This window comes from Pleurodeles waltl, chromosome 6, assembly GCF_031143425.1.
Source record: "Pleurodeles waltl isolate 20211129_DDA chromosome 6, aPleWal1.hap1.20221129, whole genome shotgun sequence".
In the NCBI taxonomy this organism is placed as follows: domain Eukaryota; kingdom Metazoa; phylum Chordata; class Amphibia; order Caudata; family Salamandridae; genus Pleurodeles; species Pleurodeles waltl.
The window spans coordinates 416,935,870-416,951,701 of record NC_090445.1 but is presented as its reverse complement, the minus strand read 5'-3'; positions in this window follow the sequence as shown (position 1 = coordinate 416,951,701).

Here is a 15,832-nt window from a genome sequence, read left to right as displayed (position 1 = left end):
AATTAAATAAACAATATAAAAGGCCACTAATTTAAACAACTAAATAATTCAAAAATGACAAATGCTGCAAGTCGAGGAAAATCTGCCAAAATTTCTGATCAGACTATTAGAGGAGATATACAGACATCACAACAAATACCTAACCAAGGTATTAAAACGTATTTTTAAACTAAAACATATTTGTCAATACACAATGTACAAAAGCAAATAATTAATAAAACACTCTCTTACTTCTATCTCCTTACATGTACTGCCTAAAAGAAAACACTATGACTTGTAAAAGTAATAAACTGCCAGAAAAAGACACAACTATCACAAACCAGCCAAATGATATAACAAAGTATACATAAGTTAATAAAAAACTGAAACTCTCCCGAATACAAGTACAAAATAAACCTAATGTACTTATCCTATGCAAATTACCAACAAATAAACATTTAAAATGAAACTGATGCTTTTTTATTCATTCAACAGAAAAGAAAGTGCTTGCTCCACATTAGGACACCCCAGTGGATGAGATGCAAAACAGTGTGAAACATCTAAAAAGAACATTAATGTAAGTATATAAAAAAGAAGTTGTTGCATAATTGTACTTTAACAAACATACAAAATGTAAAATATAGTATATATTTTTACTATTAAAGCAATTTCAGATACAATGACAGAGAGGGCCAACTACATAACATCCTAGAAAGGAAAATAGTTACTAAGTCACATGGGCTGCACTCACAAGCAAGAAAGTGCATCAACAGAAAATGTAAATTGGAAATGTACTAAATATTATTCTAATGCATCTATGGAAAGGCAGCTACAAAATATGATATTGTAATTCATGTAAGATAGCACAAACACCCCCAAATGTGACAGAAATAGAAGTAGGGGAGGTATTGCAGGACATAAAAGAGGCAACCACTAGCTCCCAGAAACTCACACCCAAAATCCTCAAAGATATACTGCCTAAAGTCCTCATATACATCACAGACTAATTACAATATATACCCACTTTAAAACATTCAATTACATGAGCTAAAAACCACTGATATTCCTCCTGCAGAAGATACCAAGACATAGAAATTCCCAAAACATTTGACAATGACAAATAATGAGTAAACTTTCATTTTATATGACAACCTAAACAATGGAAAACAAATACCAATATTCTGCATAGCAAGCAACTTACTAAACCTAAGCCACTGTCAACCCTGGATGACGGACGGGACCTTCAAAATGTGACCCAAGCCACTCACTCAGATATACAACATGTATGTTGAATATCAAAACACAAATATCCCTTTTCTCTAAGCCCTTCTACCAAATAAACATAGAGGCACTTACTTCGAACTTTTAAGCCACATTAAACATAAACATAAAAAAATAACTACTACCTGTAAAAAATAATCATAGACTTTGAGCAAGCCATAATTCAAACCAATTCAAAAACGTACCCCCACATATCCATCATTTCAATTAAAGCATATGTAGACACCTCCAACAAACTTCGCAAAGTGTAAAATATTCTACAATCAGCCATTTTGCCTTTGAAATAAAAAGAAAATAGGACTAGCCTATGTCCCTGTCACAGAAGTAGCTAACCTGTATAGCTTACTAACATAAAGCCCTTTCTCCCAACAAAAAGAAAACAAATTAAGCCCCCTAATTGGTTATTTTGAAGACACCTGGGTAGGCATACTGTATCACTCTGCACACAGACGCCAACCCAAATTCCAAATACCATGGTGGAATGTCTCTGGCAGCACCTTGCCACAGGAAGCCAAAACAAACAAAAGGAAGGGTTTACAATACCTTCCAATCCACACTATGAAGAACCCAACCTACACTCTATACACAAAAACTACAAATGGAGCAAAATGACCTAAAATTAGCAACCCAACCAAAAGAATGCATAAAATGCTACAATTTAACACCTTCAACGCCATGGACGTAATGGTTAAGTCCGCTGGTGCAGCACTGAGGCACCACAGACATAACCATGACGTCCTGGTACCGGCGTCGGGGAAGCACAAGCGCTCCCCCTGAGGGCCTTCCAACCCCTCCCATAGGCAGGGATGGAAGGGGAATCGCTTCCCCTTCCACCCTGGCCCCCCGACTCCACCAGTGACATCTGATGACGTCAGCACATCAGAGGTCGCCCCCATTTTCCAGCGCGTTCGGAAAAGAAATAAAAGCATTTCTCTTCTTATCAGGGGTGGAGGCGGGCAGAGAGACATGAAAGGAAAGGAAAGGCCTTTATTTTCCATTAATATCTTTCTGAGCATTTCTGCAGCCCGATCTTAAAGCAGATCGGCCTAATTTTATTAGGCACCAGGGATTGGTGTGTATGTTTTTTTTGGGGTGGGGCAGCCCCTTGGGCAAGAGTTGCTCCCCATAGGTGCACAGTACTGTTGGCCATTTCTGCCTCCCTTGGAGCAGATCAGCCTATTTTTGTAAGCCATGAGGGGAGAAAGACCACCAAACACCAGGGAAGATTTTTTTTTTTTTTAAAGATGGTGAGGGTATGGCCATACCCCCACCTCAAATAAATGGGGACAAAGTTGTTCTACCCACCAGTGGGCAGATGGCACAATTACCCCTGATCCACTCCCCGGGGGCGGGGGATAAAGCCTACCAGATGCCAGGGAATTAAAAAAAAATAGTGATGTGATGGCTACCGACCAGTATGGGCATGAAGATGTCCCCACCCCAACTGAAGGGGGTAACAGTCTTTCAGCTCCCCCCGCACACTAAAAGATCTTATCCCAACGGCAAGCAAGAGGACATTTGATTATTTGGGGTTTTGGTTTTACATTTGGGCCATGAGAGCTTGTCTAACTCTCAAAATCGTCCCACTTGGAATGGTGAGGGCTGCATTTTTTGGACTTTGGAACGCTGCCATGTAGAAAAATCTACGAGACCTAGACACGTCTGAAAACTAAACATCTGGATGAGCCCATGGTGGTGTGCTTCACATGCACCCGCACCATTTTCTTAGCCACCATGCCCTGCAAACCTCCGACTTTGCTTGGAATCACACATTTTTCCCACATTTTGGAACCTTCCGGAATCTGCAGGAATCCACAAAATTCCTACCACCCAGCATTTGTTGCATCTATATTGATAAATGGTTTTTTTCAAACTTCCCTTTTGGACCCGCTTTGGTTCCCCCTCAATTTCAACATGTTTTTGGCTCTTCCCTGTCACAGCCACTTGGCCCACCTACACAAGTGAGGTATCATTTTTATCGGTGGGAGGTAAGAAATTTTTGCCAGTGCTGTGATCCCACACAGAAATGTAGGGAAAATGTGATTTTGTAGCGAAAGTTAAGGTTTGCTCAGGATTCTGTGTAAAAAAACACTGGGGGATCCACGCAAGTCACACCTTCCTGGACTCCCTCGGGTGTCTAGTTTTCAGAAATGTCTGGGTTGGGTAGGTTTCCGTAGATGGCTGCTGAGTTCAGGACCAAAAACGCAGGTCTCCTCCCCGGCAAAAACAGGTGGTTTTGTTTTTGATAATTTTGATGTGTTCACGTAGTGTTTTGGGGCATTTACAGTCACGGGCACTAGGCCTACCCACACAAGTGAGGTACCATTTTTATCAGGAGACCTGGGGGAGCACTGAGTAGAAGGACGTTTGTGGCTCCCCTGAGATTCTGGAACTTTGCAGCACCGAAATGTGAGGAAAAGGTGTTTTATTTGCCAAATTTTTAGGTTTGCTAAGGATTCTGGGTAACAGAACCTGGTGAGAGCACCACAAATTACCCCATCCTGGGTTTCCCTAGGTGTCTAGTTTTCGGAAATGTCCAGGTTTGCTAGGTTTTCCTAGGTGCCGGATAAGTTAGAGGCCAAAATCCACAGCTAGGAACATTTAAAAAAACACAATGTTTGGGAAATGTGATGTGTCCATGCTGTGTTTTGGTACATATCCTGTAGTGGGCACTAGGCCTACTCACACAAGTGAGGTACCATTTTTATTGGGAGACTTGGGGGAATGTTGGGTGGAAGGAAATTTGTGGCTCCTCTCAGATTCCAGAACTTTCTATCACTGTAATGTGAGGAAAAAGAGTTTTTTTGCCAAATGTTTAGGTTTACAAAGGATTCTGGGTAACAGAACCTAGTGACAGCCCCACAAGTCACCCCATCCTGGATTCCCCTAGGTGTCTAGTTTTCAAAACTGTGCACGTTTGCTAGGTTTCCCTGAGTGCCGGCTGAGCTACAGGCAAAAATCCACTGCTAGGCACTTTCCAAAAAACATGTCAGATTTCAAAATAAAAATGTGATGTGTCCATGTTGCGTTTCCTGTTGCGGGCATTAGGCCTACCTACACAAGTGAGGTACCATTTTTATCGGGAGAATTGAGGGAACCCAGAATATTTTTTTTATTTTAGTTGTTACTTTCTGTAGGAAAACCTTGAAGGATCTACACAAATGGCCACTTGCTGAATTCATAATTTCTTCTACTTTTCAGAAATGATCCAGCATTGGTTTCACACCCATTTCTGTCACTAACTGGAAGGAGGCTGAAAGCACAAAAAAATGAAAAAATGGGTTATGTCCCAGTAAAATGCCAAAATCGTGTTGAAAAATGTGTTTTTCTGATTCAAGTCTGCCTGTTCTTGAAAGCTGGGATAATGGTGATTTTAGCACAACAAAACATTTGTTGATGCCATTTTCAGGGAAAAAAAACACAAGCTTTCTTCTGCATCCCTTTTTCCAATTTTCTTTTAATAAAATGAGATTTTAGCTGTATTTTGGCTAATTTCTTGGTCTCCTCCAGGGGAATCAACAAACCCTGGGTACCTCTAGAATGCCTAGGATGTTGGAGGTAGAAAAAAAAGATGCAAATTTGGGATGGGTAGCTTATGACAAAAGGTTATGAAGGCCTAAGCTCAAGCTACCTCAAGTAGCCAAAAAAAGGCTTGGCACAGGAGGGGGAATAGGCCTGGCAGCGAAGGGTTTAAAGGCAAACTCTTTATAAATAACAAAGGAGCCGATTACTTAAAAATAATAGCCAAAAGCATATTATAAAATAAATGGTATCCTACCAAAGCCCTAAAAAACTGTCATAAAATCTAAACCAACATGAAAAATAATTTGTTATCAATAATAAACATATTGTTTTATTACATCAGTCTACAAATTAAATAAAACTCCAGTTTATTAAGAATTAAGAGTGACATAATAAAATAATATATAAAGTAGTTAAACAAAAAGAATTAACCCTCATCAACTAAAAGACTAAAAAACAAACTCAACCCATCACATAACATAAATACAACAGATAAACCACACAATGCCAAATAACAATCACTTAATATTTAGTCAAACAATAAAACATAACATGTCCCACCCAAAAGAAATTAAATAAATACGACTTACTTTTTTGCAGTTGCAGATCTTCCTCTGTATCTATGTAGTACAAAATAATAATCTGCCAGAAATGGGAAAAACATTGTCCAAAAAGCCTAAAAATAATGCAAAAACAAAATGAATCCAATAGAGATCCCTCAAATCATTCCAAAGTATCAAGGAAGTATACAAAACCTGAAAAAGTATTTTCAATACAAGAAATGTTCCAGAATACCCCCAAAAATCAGGAAACCAAAGTAAAAAGCACACTCACCTAAAGACCGCCAGGACCTTGGCCAGCTTCTGCAGCGCCATCCCCAATTTCATTGCCCCACTTGCCATCAACTCCCAGCACTACTTCTTCTTCAAAAACCTCAACGACCACCGCAATGATCATGACAATACCTACACCACCAAACTCCTTGAAAGCAGGAACACCCCCAGCCTCACTCAACTAGTCACCAAGCCCATGCACATTGCAGGGCACTCACTCAACACCATCTTCATGGCCAGCGATAGTCAAGTACAGTCATGTCATCGAACCTACCTGGACAGACCACACCATTGTTCACTTCACCATCACTGGTCCCCCCCGGCACCACCGCCAAGCCACCCAGAGCATCTCACTGAAGCTTGGACAAGGTATAAGAGGCCAATGGACCAATGCCCTCCACTCCTCCCACCGAGAAACCTCAACCAACCTAGAACAGGCTGTCAAGAACTTCTCAGCCCCCGTCACTGATTGTGCCAACAGAGTAGCCCCCGTCAAGCCCACAAAAGTGAAGAGAACCTCCAGCAGGTCAGTTGGTACATGATGGATCTAAGAACTACAAAACACAGATGCAGTCAACTTGAAAGAAGGTGGCGCACCAGCAAAGACACCACAGACTGATCAGCCTACAAAACCTCACTAAACCAATACAACCAACTGCTGAAAAAGACCAAAAGAAGCGCTCTTTCTAACCACATTGAGGCCAGTGCCAACCGCAGTAAAGAACTATTCAAAATTGTCAGAGAGTTCCCCAACACCTTAGCTTTTGAAAATGGCATAATTGCCTCCCAAGAAATCTGTGACATCCTGCTGGACTACTTCCACAAGAAGATCTCCAACATCTACAAAAACTTCGAGCCCCGACCTACCATCACCGACATCCTCAGCCTCATTGCCCCCACAGAAGCAAACCTCGACCACTTGCCAACCACCAGGGACCAGTTCACCACCCAAAACACCACTGCCATCCTAATTACGGATCACTTGAGGAACAACAACCTTCTGGACATCTCCCAATCTGGATTCCGTGCCAACCACAGTACTGAAACCGCCCTGATCTATGCCACTGACAACATCAAAACCCTTTTTGACCAAGGGGTAATGTTCCTCGTCCTCTCAGCAGCATTCAACCACACCCATATCAATACAGTCAACCACATCAGAATTCAAGGAGACGCCCTCAGATGGATCACCTCCTTTCTCACAAGAAGAACCCAGAGAATCTGCCTCCCTCCCTACACCACTAAACACCAGAGCAACATCTAAATCATCCCTCAAGTTCATCCCTCAGCCCCACTCTGTTCAACACCTACATGACCTCCCTGGCAAACATCATCAGAACCAATAGACTAAACATAATTTCCTATGCTGACACCCAGCTCATCCTCTCACTGTCAAAAGAGCCACCCTCCACAAGGTCCATCTTCCACAGGTGTGTGATGAGCATCGCTGAGTGCATGAAACAACACAGAAAAAAAGGAAGAACTATTCTTCTGGAGCAGCACCTCCCTCTGGAATGACTTCCAGTGGTCTGCATAACTAGCACCTATACCCACACCAACAGACCATGCCCACAACATAGGCATTACCCTGCACAGCAACCTCACTTTTAGGCCTGACATACTTGGTGTGATTTCCCTAGACTATTTTGCCTTCTGACCTCCCATTTTGCTGACTTTGTTTTTGCTGGCTTTGGGATCCTGGGAACTTTACCACTGCTGATCAGTGCTAAAGCACATGAGCTCTTTCCCTAAAACATGGTAACATTGGCTTAACCACAATTGGCTTATTTAATTTACTTATAAGTTGATAGTAAAGTGCACTATCGGTGCCCAGGACCTATAAATTAAATGCTATTGGTGGGCCTGTAGCACTGATTATGTCACCCACTTCGGTAGTCCTTCAAACATGACTCAGGCCTGCCACTGCAAAGCATGTGTGTGCAGTTTTCAACTGCCATGTTGACCTGGCTCGTTAACCTTCTTGCCAGCCCCAAACCTTCCTTTTATATACATATGCCACCCCTAAGGTAGGCCTGGAACAGCTCTAAGGCAGGGTGCAATGTATTCAAAATGTTGGGCATCTACTGTTGAGTTTTACACAGCCATACTACAAGGCCTACCTCTCCCATAGTTTAACATTGGGATTGCTTTATTACATTTTATAAGTGTAATATCCATATGGGACCAGATAGATATTTCGATTTTGGTGCCTCTGGACTCAAAATTTTAAATCACATCTTATGGTAAAGTTGGATTTTAAGTTTGGGGGCAGCTCCACTGTTTGGCTGGAGGAGCATCGCCCCACTAATTAAAATACCCCCAGATAAAAAACAATCACAATAAACTTTATTACCATTTTGTTTTTCATTAACTTACCAAACCCGCCCCTGCGGTGTTAGGACAGTTTGGGGACACTGCTGAGTGGCCACAGCAGAGCAATGGGCTGGGCACTTTAAGTTTAAAGTGTGCATGTCACTTTGGCCGTCTGTCTTGCGATGGCCAGCCAGACATGCATACTTTAAACCTCTCAACCCAGCTGAGTTGGGAGCAAACAAAGGCTTCCAGTGCCCTTTGGAGTGCTGAGAGAGCCTGCTCCATCCAATTCTGGTGCTTTTGTCATGCCTGTTGTAGGAAAATGGCTCCCTGTTGCAGTCCCCCCCCCACTTTTTGCCTAATATTGATGCCGACTTGACTAAGAAGTGTGCTGGGGCCCTGCTAACACAGGCCCTAGCACCAGTGTTCTTTCACTAAAAATTTACCATTGTTTCCACAATTGGCACACCCCTAGCACACAGTTTGGTCCCTTGTAAAAGGTACCAGTGGTACCAAGGGCCCTGTGACCAGGTAAGGTCCCCAAGGGCTGCAGCATGTGTTGTGCCACCCTAAGGGACCCCTCACCTAACACATGCACACTGCCATTGCAGATTGTGTGTGCTGGTGGGGAGAAAAAAGCAAAGTCGACATGGCATCCCCCTCGGGATGCCATGCACACAAAATACTGCCTGTGGCATAGGTAAGTCACCCCTCTAGCAGACCTTACAGCCCTAAGGCAGGGTGCACTATACCACAGGTGAGGGCATAGCTACATGAGCAATATGCCTTTACAGTGTCTAAGTCTATTCTTAGACATTGAAAGTACAGTGTGGCCATATTAAGTATATGGTCTGGGAGTTTGTCAAATCAAACTCCACAGCTCCATCATGGCTACACTGAATACTGGGAACTTTGGTATCAAACTTCTCAGAATAATAAACCCACACTGATGCCAGTGCTTGACTTATTAAAAAATGCACCCAGATGGCATCTTAGAAGATGCCCCCTGTATTTTACCCAATCCTTCAGTGCAGGACTGACTGGTCTGTGTCAGCCTGCCACTGAGATGAGTTTCTGACCCCCTGGGGTGAGGGCCTTTGTGCTCTCTGAGGCCAGAAACAAAGCCTGCACTGGGTGGAGGTGCTTAACACCCCCCTCCATGAACTGTAACACCTATCAGTGATCCGCAAAGGCTCAGGCTTCGTGATACAATGCTCCAGGGCACTCCTGCTAGTGGAGATGCCCGCCACCTAGACACAGCCCCCACTTCTGGTGGCAAGTCCGGAGGAAATAATGAGAAAAACAAGGAGAAGTCACCTACCAGTCAGGACAGCCCCTATGGTGCCCTGAGCTAAGGTAATCCCTGCCTTCCGGAATCCTCAATCTTGAGTTTGGAGGATTCCCCCAATAGGAATAGGGATGTGCCCCCACCCCTCAGGGAGGAGGCACAAGGAGGGTGTAGCCACCTTCAAGGAGAGTAGCCATTGGCTACTGCCCCCCCAGCCCTAAACACACCCCTAAATTTAGTAGATAGGGGTGACCCTGAACCCAGGAAATCAGATTCCTGCAACCTGACGAAAGAAGAAGGACTGCTGACCTGAAAGCCCCGCAGACATGACGGAGACGCCAACTGACTTGGCCCCAATCCTACCGGCCTGTCTCCAGACTCAAAGAACCTGCACAGTGACGCATCCGGCGGGACCAGCGACCTCTGAGGACTCAGAGGACTGCCCTGCACCTAAAGGACCAAGAAACTCCAGAGAACAGCGGCACTGTTCAGAAACTGCAACAACTTTGCCACTTTGAAGCAACTTTAAAGAGACTCTCACTTCCCGTCAGAAGCGTGTGTCTTCACACTCTTTACTCGACGCCCCCGGCTCGAGTCCTGGACAACAAACACCACAGAGAGGACTCCAAGGTGACTCCAATGATGTGGACACCCTGAGTCGATCCCCCTGCACCCCTACAGCGATGCCTGTAGAGAGGATCCAGAGGCTCCCCATGACCGCGACTGCCTGGTAACAAAGGAACCCGACGCCTGGACCAAGCACTGCACCCGCAGCCCCCAAGACCGAGAGGAGCCACCTACCAGTGCAGGAGTGACCAGCAGGCGGCCCTCATCCTAGCCCAGTTGGTGGCTGGCCCAAGAAGCCCCCCTGTGCCCTGCCTGCATCGCTTAAGTGAACCCCAGGTGCCTCCAATGCTTCCTGTAGCAAACCCGACGCCTACTATGCCTACTGCACCCAGCCGCCCCACTGCCACTGAAGGTGTGTTTTGTGGGCTTGTGTGTCCCCCCCCCAGTGCTCTACAAAACCCCCCTGGTCTGCTCCCCGAGGACGCAGGCACTTACCTGTAAGAAGACTAGGACCGGATCACCCCTGTTCTTCATAGGCGCCTATGTGTTTTGGGCCCTCCTTTGAACTCTGCACCTCACTGGCCCTGTGTTGCTGGTGCGGTGGCTTTGGGGTTGACTTGAACCCCCAACGGTGGGCTGCCTATGCCAAGTACACTGACTGTGTAAGTGCTTTCCTTACCTGAGAAACCTAACCAAACTCTCCTCCCCCAGGAACTGTTGATTTTTGCACTGTGTTCAATTTTTAAATAGTTTATTGCCATTTTAACCAAAAACTGTGTGTACTACTGTTTTAAATCAATATTCTATACTTACCTGTGTGAAGTACCTTGCATTTTATGTACTTACCTCAAATCTTGAATCCTGTGGTCCTCAAATAAATTAAGAAAATATATTTTTCTATATAAAACCTATTGGCCTGGAGTTGAGTCTTTGAGTGTGCGTCCTCATTTATTGCCTGTGTGTTTACATCAATATGCTTAACACTACCCTCTGATAAGTCTACTGCTCGACCACACTACCAGAAAATAGAGCACTAGTATTATCTAATTTTGCCACTATCAACCCCTAAAGGGAACCCTTGTACTTTGTGCACGCTATCTCTCACTTTGAGATACTATATACAGAGACAACTTCCTACACTGGTTAACAGCATGAGAGCAACGGCGGAATTTGGTTAGGAGAGCTGGCTGCGGCCCGCGCTGGAGGAGAGAAGAACACTGGGTTGAGAGAGGACGTGCAGAAAGGTAAATGACTTGTATTTCCTTTTTATGTATTGTCTGTGTTTATATGTGTATCATATGTATTTATATGTGTATTTTATGTGTGTATGTATGCCCTAAATACCCGACGAGCACTAAATTACCGTTTTAAAGTTAAACATTTTAACAAAAAAATTATAAAGTAATGTATGATGGCATTAATTTAGTTAATATAATTTTGCCCGTGTTTCACCCATTTGCCCGCCCTACCACTCTCCCTAGTTGGCAGCCACCACTGTTGAAATTGATAGTCAGAAAATGCCACTTTTGAAAAATTGGCTTTTTTTTTTTTTTACTTTAACCATTCTGTGCCTCTGCCTGTCTCTGAATACACATCTGGGAGGGTGACAGCTGGGGTCTTGTGCATTCCCACTAGATAACCACACACAAAGGGGCCATAGGTATGCCTGATGGCCCATCCACATCCTGATGGGTCATCTTGGGCTCGATGGGAGGGAAGAGCTGACACTTCCACCTGAATAGGCTGGGTCCTAAGCCCTCAAAAAGGGCCCTTAGTGTGTCTGGAGCAAGGGAAGGAAAGACAGGGACTTTATGCACTTCAAAGGCCTCTTTTTGAAGTATCCCCTACTTCAAAGGCATAACTGTGTATACGTACTGGACCCCAAGCCCCTCCAAATCAGTACACTTCTAGACCTGAGGACATTCTGCCAGGGAGAAGGACTGCTGTGTTGCTGAAGGGACTGTCACTCTACTTGAACTCTACTGGACTTTGCTGGACTCCTGCTTTGCTGTGCCCGCCCTGCTGCCTGCTGTCCTCCTTCTCTAGGAGTGAGATGGACTGGACCTGCATCTCTACATTCCCAGACCAAAGTGACTCAAACGGCTTGCTGCCTTGCATCCTGTTCTGAAGTCTCAGGGACATCAAAGACTTCATTCAGCTCTGCTACAGCTTATGACCTCTGTCAACTGTGAATTCTACCCTGCCAATCGGTTCAAACCCAGTCCAGGGCCCTTGAAAGGGGGTTCTGTAGCTGTGTTCTGAGAAAATCCATGCATCGCTGTCACTGTGCCAATGGGAACTGCTGCACCTCTCCTTGACGCTGGCACATCGCCACGGCCACTGAGGAGGAGGACATTGCATCGCTGATCAGCTCCAGTGCATCACCTTTGCATCGCCAGCTTCGCAGCTTGATGATGACGCATTTCCTTCATTACAAAGGGGTTCAACGTCGCACCACTGCTCGAGGATCGATGACTGCACTGCTCAACGTCCACACATTCTGGACTGCACGGATCAGAACTGACGCATCACCTTCGCATTGTTTCCTCTGCTTCTTGCTTTGGATTCTTGACATTGACGCAACCCTCCAACCATGGTACAGTTTCAGTGAAACAAGATTGGTCCTTGTAGTCGGCCTGCGGCCCATTGCGGTCAGCCTGATCCTTAGATTTCACCCAGGCTAGTGCGAACATTTAGCCCCAGTTGGCACTTTACTTTTTTAAGCACTACAAATGCTGATATTGTTTTATAAATTCATATCTTGAATTCTTCTGATTGGATTTTTGTCAGTTTGGTCTTGTTTTGTTCATTATATAAGGATCTATTTTCTTTACTTGGTGTGGATTACTTTTGTGTGGTGTTTTCTCTATTTTACTGTTTTAAGTGTTGCACAAATACTCTACACATTGCCTCTTAAGTTAAGCTTGCCTGCTCTGTGCCAAGCTACAAGAGGGTGTGCACAGGTTCATTTATAGTGTGCATCTGACTTACCCTGACAGGACTGTGTTTCCTGCTTGGACAGGGTGCATACCTCTGCCAACCAGAAACCTAATTTCCAACACTCACCATGAAAAACCAGAGCAACGCAGTCTCCTCTGCCTGCTTCCTCACTCTTCACATGCTCCATAAGATGGCTCCCGATCAACACCAGATGCACCGTCACCCAAGCCCTAGTCACCAGCCGGATGGACTACAGCAACACACTCTACGCAGGAATCACCTTGCACCTACTGAAGAGACCACATACCATACAGAACTCTGCGGCCAGACTCATCCTAGTCATCCATAAGCGGACTCACCTCAGTAAGCTCCTCTGCCTCCCCCTGCAGTAGAGATGCCACTTCAAGATGATGATCCACACATACAAAGCCCTACATAGCCAAGGGCCAGCATATATCAACCACCACCCTTAACTTCCACCAACCCTTCAGACACATGCGTCGTGCCTCCCTTCACCTCACACACCCCTCACATATGGCAAAGCCACAGGAGAGGTCGTTCCTTCTTCTACCATGCGGCCAGGGCCTGGAACGACATCTCTCTCCACCTCCGGACCTCTCTCTCACTGCTGAAATTCAGGAAAGGACTCAAGACCTGGTGGTTCGAGTGAGCCTCCGCAATAAGTTCTTCAGTGCCTGGCTACCCTTACTGGTAAGTAGGACACGTTTGTGGACAAAAACCTGTAAAGTAGACAAGAAAACCCACGCACAAAAACATCATTACATTCCCAAAAATACATATCAATAACTTAATCATTCAAATATAAGTAGCATAACACAATTTAACATAACATAACAATACATTGCTAAAACAGTGTACGGAAATCCAAAGTCTACAAACTAGTGAACAACAATACTATTAATATAATTAAATGTACAAAAAAACACAAGCAACACTATAAACTAACCTCTAGACCTGCCCCTAAACTCTCCCTATCATCAAAACCCTTACAAAATCCTTACAAAAGGATGTTCAAATGAACAGCAACATTACTGCAATTTGAATCCAGAAAAACAGGCTAAAATTGCACAATAGAGTGCAAAATAGAAGGCAGCAGTAAAACAATGGCCACCAAATGAAACTTAGGTTATCAATCCTTAGAAATGAATGGAAAATAATTTTAAAATGTTGAATAAATGTATACAAAAATGCACAAAATTATTCAACAAGTGAAACAAGTCAAAAAAATATATACAAAATGTTAAGAAATTGTAAAATATCAATTAAAAATAATATAAACTATGTACAATTATTTAATACTTATTTAAAAAACATGTTAAAATGGTGTTTGAAATATGGATGCAAAACAATTTAAAAAATGTTTAAAAAATTAAAAAGTAAAAAAGTGAGTGATGTACTTACAACATACAACACTATTTAAATATAATGTACATATTATTTAATAATATAAATGTGAAAAAATGGTTTATTTAATTATATACGTGTATATTTTTAAGTTCAAATCTATATGTTTATAAAAGTAAAAGTACACATTAAGTATACCCCAGAAATATAAATAGAACAAGAAAAATGTGTTACATGCCTTTATTCTACAACAAATGAGATTACACACAGGCCCCCATTATGACTTTGGTGGGTGGCGGAGGCCGCTCGCCAAAGTCATCCCGCCATCAGGCCACACCGGTGGGGAACAGGGCGTTAACATTGCAGCCGGCTCCTAATGGTGCCGGCGGCAATGTGGCAGTGCAGAGGGTGCAGCAGCATCGGTTGTGCATTCCACTGCCCGTAATTCGGACAGTGGCATGTGCGACGGGGCTGTGCATGGGGGCCCCTGCATGGCTCATGCCAAGTGCATGGGCAGTGCAGGGGCCCCCAGAGGCCCCTCGTGTCCTCCATTCCACCAGCCCTTCCCTGGTGGTATGAACCGCCAGGGAAAGGCTGGCAGATGTAGACTCGTAATTCCTAGTGAAGTACAACCGCCTGGACCGCCATGCTGCAGGCTGGCAGCAGCGTAGCGGTGTCAGCGGTTGGACCGTGGCTGCTCCACCACAGTCATAATGTGCCAGTCGGACCGCCATGACTGCGGCGGTCCGACCGCCACCGTGACCCTAGCGGTCTGGTGACTGCCAGGGTCATAATGACCCCCATAGTATTGATTACAAACATAGAACGTTGTTATTATGTTTCTAAACAATAAGAGTTAAATAAACAAACTATTTCTACTACATTATAGCAATGTATTATGTATTTCTGACTAAAATTATACATTTAAGCAATCACACGCCAACATAAACCATTTTTGAGAAAGAGTTCAACACTATGGTGATATTTGCACTTCAGTCTAAACCAACTTGGGGCAATGTTGGACACTAAAAGGGTAACATTCACTCTTATCACTCCAATCTAAACCAATTTGGGTAAGACGTTGGACACTAAAGGGGTGATAAATACTAATTCCACTCCAATCTAAACCAATTTGGGGACAGTGTTGGACACTAAAGGGGTGATATTTACTATTCCCAATCCAATCTAAATCAATTTGGGGAAGATGTTGGACACTAAAAGGGTGTTATTTACTATTCCCACTCCAACCTAAACCAATTTGGGAAAGGTGTCGGACACTTAAAGGATAAAATATACTATTTCCGCTGGAATTTATACCATTTTGAAGAAGGTGTTGGACACTAAAGGAGTGACATTTACTATCTCCACTCCAAACTAAACTAGTTAGTGTAAGGGGGTGGACACAAAAAGGCTGATATTTACTATTCCCACTCCAAACTAGACCAATTTGCGGACGGTGTTAGACACTAAAGGGGTAACATTTACTATTCCCATTCCAATATAAATCAATTTAGGGAAGGTGATGAACACAAAGGTGCAGAAAATACTATTCTCGCTCCAATCTAAATCAATTTGGGGACAGTCTTTGACACTAAAAGGGTATCATTCACTACTCCAACTCCAATCTATACCAATTTGGGAAAGGTATTAGACACTAAAAAGGTACAATTTACTATTCTCACTCCAATTTATATGAATTTGAACACGGTGTTGGACACTACAGGGGGAAACATACTATCCTCAC